Source organism: Oryx dammah, unplaced genomic scaffold (genome assembly GCF_014754425.2).
Source record: "Oryx dammah isolate SB20612 unplaced genomic scaffold, SCBI_Odam_1.1 HiC_scaffold_5, whole genome shotgun sequence".
Classification (NCBI taxonomy): Eukaryota; Metazoa; Chordata; class Mammalia; order Artiodactyla; family Bovidae; genus Oryx; species Oryx dammah.
In genome coordinates, this window is record NW_024070189.1 from 54,814,684 (window position 1) to 54,821,696 (window position 7,013).

Genomic DNA, 7,013 nt, shown 5'->3' on the forward strand with positions numbered 1-7,013 from the left:
AACACATATATATGGAATTTAGAAAGATGGCAATGATGACCCTGTATACAGGACAGCAAAAAAGACACAGAGGTGTATAGCGGACTTTTGGACTCAGTGGGAGAGGAAGAGGGTGAGATGATTTGGGAGAATGGCATTGAAACATGTATAATATCATGTAAGAATCGAATTGCCAGTCTATGTCCAATGCAGGATATGGCACACTTGGGGCTGGTACACGGGGATGACCCAGAGAGATGTTGTGGGGAGGGGGGTGGGAGGGGGGTTCATGTTTGGGAACGCATGTACACCCATGGTGGATTCATGTCAATGTATAGCAAAACCAATACAGAATTGTAAAGTAAAATAAAAAAAATAAATAAATAAATTTTAAAAATAAAATAAAATAAAAATAAATAAATAAGAAATGTAAAAAAAAAAAAAAAAAAAGAATCCTGGAGTGGTTTTCCATTTCCTTCCACAGCAGATCTTCCTGACCAAGGAATTGGACCCACACTCTCTTGTGCCTCCTGCATTGACAGGGAAGATCTTTACCACTGTGCCACCTGGGAAGCTCCATGTTCTAGTCTACCTGTTTTTTTTAAGTTGACGTTGACTGCTCTGGGGATAATGAATTGTAGGGAAGCAAGATTGACTATAGGGCAGAGTAAAGAGTGTTGCAGGGATCCAGGCCATAGATGATAGTGACTTGACTAGGGTTAAGGAAGGAAAAATGTGAGGATTTTGGATGCATCATGGAGGTACTAGAGATGGTACTATTATACAGATCTGCTAATGTTCTTCCTCCTTCCAAGGTTTTTCATCTCAATTCATTCAACACAAAGCTGACAGTGTCATCCTTCTAAAGATGTCATCCTTTGCCTGAATATGTCAATTGGTTCCCTGCTGTTCATAAAATAAAGTCTGAATTCCTTGGTATAGATTCAAAGTCTTATGCTTTAACTACTTTAGAGAGATATACAGAGGGACTTAGAAGGAAAGGATAAAACAGTTACAAAGCAGTTCACACAATACTATTCACAGAAAGTGGTGCTGGCTGTTGATGTGTGAAGAACTGGCATTCACAACTCTTTAACTGTTCTTACTCTGAGAGGATATGTAATAAACGCAAGAGTCACAGGGCGTCAACTAGTGGTTATGTTTTAACTTCCAAGGGAAGAATAGGGAAGTTTTAAGAACTAGGAGAAATATAGTAGCTCCTCAGATCACAAATCAATAAATGAATTGATTGATTTATGAGCCTTGACTACATCCATTCCCCTGAAATATAATACCCAGCTACGATGGAATTGAATGAATACCTCATAACAAAACCTGCTTTTTAATGTCAAGTCATCATGCTTTACATTAAACATGTGATTCCTTTTCCTCTCTGCCTTAAGTAAGCATTTCTTGGAAAATGAAAATTCATGTCAGGATCTTCAAACCAGATTTGAGAGGTCATGGTATTAATATTCCCTGGAAGAGGGCATGGCAACCCATTCCAGTGTTCTTGCCTGGAGTATCCCCATGGACAGAGGAGCCTGGTGGGCTACATACAGTCCATAGGGTCACAGGGAATGGGATACAACTGAAGCTATTTAGCACACATGCACGTACGTTATTAATATTAACAATACAGAAAAACAGAAGAGGGCAGTGTTACCACAGACTCCTGCATCAACGCCAGGCTTTGAAGAGAAAATGCAAGTTTCTCCGAGTCACCCTGTTCATATCCAGAATCTCAAAGAGTGGCAGTTTCAATTGCTTGTTTCTTTCTACTTGCTAAGTCTCAAACTCTCAAACCAAGTCAGCAACGAGGCCTCCATTTTAATCTACCACTCTACTACCTCCTGCCAAGCTTTCTTAGCAGAAAAAGACCCCTTTTGTCTGTGATATCAAGAAATACAAGCCCAGCTTCATGTTTACAGTGGTTATGAATGATTTTGTCTTTTGCAGGATGGATGCTGAAAGAACTTCATCTGCATTTCTGCATTGACCTCAGGAGAAAAACCCTCTACATTTAACATGTTAGCATCTATGGGCTCAAAAGATTTTTTGTACTGCCATGAAAATAGGTGTATGCAGCTATATATCCAGAGGTTTAGTCAAAAACTTTCACTGAATGCCTGGTACACGTAGAAAACCAGAAAGGAACGCGTTCCAACCCTTGAGACAATTTAACAGACAAGTTGAGAGATAGCTCTTTGTATGGAAATGATTATTAATTCAATAATTAGTTGATTATTAATTCAATAATCAGTTGATTATTGAATCAATAGTAATACTAATTTATATAATAATAGATACTGTTCCTTGGAAGAAAAACTATGACAAACCTAGACAGCATATTAAAAAGTGGAAACATTACTTTGCTAACAAATGTTCCCTAGTCAAAGCTATGGTTTTTTCAGTAGTCATGTATGGATGTGAGAGTTGGACCATAACAAAAGCTGATTGCTGAAAATTTGATGCTTTTGAACTTGGGTGTTGGAGAAGACTCTTGAGAGTCCCTTGGACAGCAAGGAGATCAAACTAGTCAATCCTAAAGGAAATCAGTCCTGAATATTCATCAGAAGGACGGATGCTGAAACTGAAGCTCCAATACTTTGGCTAACTGATGCAAAGAACTAACTCACTGGAAAAGACCCTGATGCTGGAAAAGATATAAGGCAGAAGGAGGAGGGGATGAGAGAGGATGAAATGATTGGATGGCATCACCGACTCAATGGACTTGAGTTTGAGCAAGCTCCTGGAGTTGGTGATGGATAAGGAAGCCTGGCGTGCTGCAGTCCATGGGGTTGCAGAGTCGGACACGGAACTGAGATACCATTATTATTGTCTATAGTGACTCTCACTGTGATAAACAGTATTTCATTTACTCTTCACAATAAACTGATACAACTTAGTAATGTGATACTTTTAGGTGCAAAGGAAATTGAGGGATGAAAGGAAGAAAAGATAGAAGAGAGAAGGAAGGAGGGAGGAAGGAAGGAGGAAAGGAAGAGAACCAAGGCTCAGACAAGTTAAGTAGCTTGCCCTAATGGTCCTCCTCCCATGTACAGAGTGTGGATTTGAATGCAGACAGTCTGACTCCAAAGCCTGCACTCTTAACCCTGCACTCTTAACCCCACTGGATTGGGGTACAGAGATAAATAAGCCATGGACTCTGTCTTGGAATTGCTCATAGTCTAGTAAGAGAGACAGACTCATAAACAAATAATTCCACTGTGGTGATAGCAGCTATAATCGAGGTATAACAGAGAAAAGGAGACACGGAGGAAAAAGTGACTAAGTGCCTGACTTTGGGTGAGTGGGAGGGGGGTCACAAAATACAGACGTATTCATTTGTGTTTATGTAATTCATTGCTCTCTGTGGGCCTGGTTACCCACAACGAACCTGAAGTTCCTTCCACAGCCACTTTCCGGTGGATTTCCCCTCTCTCTCCTAACAGGTTGTGGTTTGTCAGCCTCATCCTGCATGCAATAAGTACCTCTGACATGGGGCCACGTACAGTCTTTAGAACCATTCTAGTGAAGGAAGAAAAATAAGATAGCAATCTATTTACTCTCAAAAAAGAGTAAGCAATGTGACAAGCAGGTGAATGAATAAGCCAGTGCCATGTTATAATGGAAGAAAAAGGGGAGGGAGTGCTGGCAATCCATAAGAAAAGCCCCAAGATCACTGTGTGTTGTGCAGGTGCCTGACAACATCGTCGTTCAGACAGGAAAACTATTCCTCAAAGTCCTCATTACCTAGCCCAATTTGCTTTCAAATATCAAGTTCTTCCATGGGATTTCCCATGGGATTCTCTGTGTGCATGGGGTTTCCCAGGCAAGAACACTGGAGTGGGTTGCCATTTCCTTCTCCAGGGGATCGTCCCAACGCTGGGATCCAACCCAGGTCTCCTGCATTGCAGGTGGATTCTTTATTGTCTGAGCCACCAGGGAAGCCCAGGTCCATGAGGAGACTTCACAAAATCCACGAAATTGTGTGTAAATCCCCATATACCTGTTGTGCATTTTCTAGAGATTCCAGAGAGTTCATGCAAATTTCCAAACAGTGTGCATTCCCCAAGTAGGTTAAAAATTATGCATTAAATACTTACAGAACTGTTACTCAAATAAAGTATAAAACAGTGTCTGGCATCATTGAAAATTCCAAAAAGTCTAAGTGAATGTTTTGATGCCATTAGTATTCATCATGTTTATAAAAATGCTTGCAAGTGTGTGGTGCCATCAAGCTATCATACATGAGTACAAGGCCTTAACAAGACCTCAGGGCTTGTCTTTGATGATGTTATGAATAATTAACCATTTATCTTCCTTTTGGCAATTCTGGGATGGAGGATTAGCTCTTCAAGGTTTTAATTCAGTATTGATTCTCAACCTTTGTGTGTGTAACAGGGCTTGGAGTGGAGAAGGAGAGAAGGATATTTGCCTGAAAAGATATTTTCCATCTGGTCTCTTCAAGCTACACACTCTCCCACCTGCCCGTTCTCCAACCCCTACCCTTATTCAGTCCTTTACTGATGCTGCCCAGTGGCAAAATTTCTAGACCTTGAAATGTCTCACTTTTCACCATCAGCCAAGCCACTTGTAGTTTAGTATCCTTTAAGGGTTAAGAAAGTTTCAGGCTAAAGAGCCCATCTCCAGATGTATTACTCTACCAGAAAATGCATCATTAAAACTAGCTTTATATTTTCATGGACCTTCTGTGGAGAGGCACAAGAAAAAGGAAAACCTAACATGAGAATTTGGCCTCAATGGTTCCCTACAGCTAACAGTTGCTGCTGCTGCTAAGTCGCTTCAGTTGTGTCCAACTCTGTGCGACCCCATAGATGGCAGCCCACCAGGCTCCCACCATCCCTGGGATTCTCCAGGCAAGAACACTGGAGTGGGTTGCCATTTCCTTCTCCAATGTATGAAAATGAAAAGTGAAAGTGAAGTTGCTCAGTCGTGTCCGACTCTTAGTGACCCTACGGACTGCAGCCCACCAGGCTCCTCTGTCCATGCGATTTTCCAGGCAAGAGTATTGGAGTGAGGTGCCACTGCCTTCTCCACAGCTAACAGTAGATAACAGTAAATCTACAAGTGACACAAGGCAAATATTTATTAGCTTTTTTCTGTAAGTACCAAACAAAAATTTGCAGAGAAGGATCACATCAACAGTAAAACCTTGGTGAAATTTTAAGATTTGGATATGTTCATTATCAATCAAAATTTTTGTCTAACTTCTTCTACATCAAAGCAGCCTTGCTGTTGTGACAGAGCCAGAAACTTATAATGACTGCAGTTTATCAGAGCCTCTTGCCTACCCTAGCGAAAAACAACTCCAGAGATACCAGCTTTCTTCCTAGCAGTACACATAAGCTAGATTCAGAAGGAAGAGTGCCCTCTGCTAAGCCAACCACATCCACTTCCGGTGGAGCTGGAGGGGTGGTTGCAGAAGCAGTGACTTGTGCATGTATCTTTTCATGAAATAACAGCCTGAGGTGGAAGAGCTGCTGGCAAAAATATTCTAAACAAAGCCATTGGTTGGCACTCAACAAATAGCCTCTTCCTCTCACACGTTCAGCCCAACTTAGAGATATCAGGGACCTGTAAGAGAGCTTTTACAGGTAAAACCAAACCTTTACAAAAGATTTAATTAACAACCTGACCTAAGGTATATGAAGCAATTCAGAGAAGAACTGCCAAAGAGGAATTGTAATAAATAAATAAGCAATTAAGAAGTCTACCTCTCGCTAGCCTCAGGTCATTAATTATTGAGTAAAGACACTTCACATTTTTATCCGTGTTGTATCAACAAAACTGAGATCTGAAAGAAAAGAGGAACCCTGGGTATATTTTATTATACCTATAAGAATAAACCCACCTGTCTCTTTCTTTCTTTAGTTCTTACCTTTGAAACTCTTTGAAGAAACAAAATGACATCACAACAGACTTCAGGAGTGTGTGTGTGTGCTAAGTCACTTCAGTCATGTCTGACTCTTTGCCACCCTATGGACTGTAGCCCGCCAGGTTCCTCTGTCCATGGGATTCTCCAAGCAAGAATACTGGAGTGGGTTTCCATTCCCTTCTCCAGGGGATGTTTCCAACCCAGGGATAGAAACCATGTCTCTTATATCTCCTGCAATAGCAAGCCGGTTCTTTCCCACTAGCACCACCTGGGAAGCCAACTTCAGGATTAAGAGCTGTTATTTTTCAACCTCTCCTTGTTGGAAAAAAATGCAGTTCCAAGAATAAGATGAAAATGAAGATTGGAATATTATCTGAAATTAAGCATTGAATATACACAGTAAATACTATTTACAATAATAAGCCAGGTCAATGCATTACGTCACTGACATGTAGAAAATTGCCATGAGTGATCTGAAGTATCCTTAGCTGACAGTCTGGGAGAGGGGTGGAAATGAGTCTAAGAAACAAAGGAACATTCATCAGATCTCTCCAATAAACGCAGATGATAATTTGTACTTTATTCCTTCATGTTTATGTGTACGTGAAACAGGCACTGAAAAGTCCTAAGGAGTCCTGTGACTATTTGATAAGTGATTATTTGAACCAGGTCTGTCTTCCCCAGTGACACTGTATGCTCTGTCAGGGCAGGACTCACAAGGGCTTTTGCTCAGCACTAGAGTGTATCCACAGCATTGGCACCGGGCCTAGCACATAAGAGGTGGCCAACAAAGACTTATAGAATGAATGGATGACTCGATGCATCGACATTCCAGTTTTTCTTCCAGCATTTTCCAGTTGAGGTAATTGAAGCCAAAAAAAAAAAAAGAACCCACTAAATATCACAGTGAGTGAGTGAGTGAAAGTTGCTCAGTCATGTCCAACTCTTTGTGACCCCATGGGCTGTGGCCTGCCAGGCTCCTCTGTCCATGGAATTCTCCAGGTCAGAATACTGGAATTGGGTAGCCATTCCCTTCTCCAGGGATCTTCCCAACCCAGGTTTCCTGCATTGGAGGTGGATTCTTTACCAGTTTAACTACAAGTGAAAGTGAGTGAAGTCGCTCAGTCGTGTC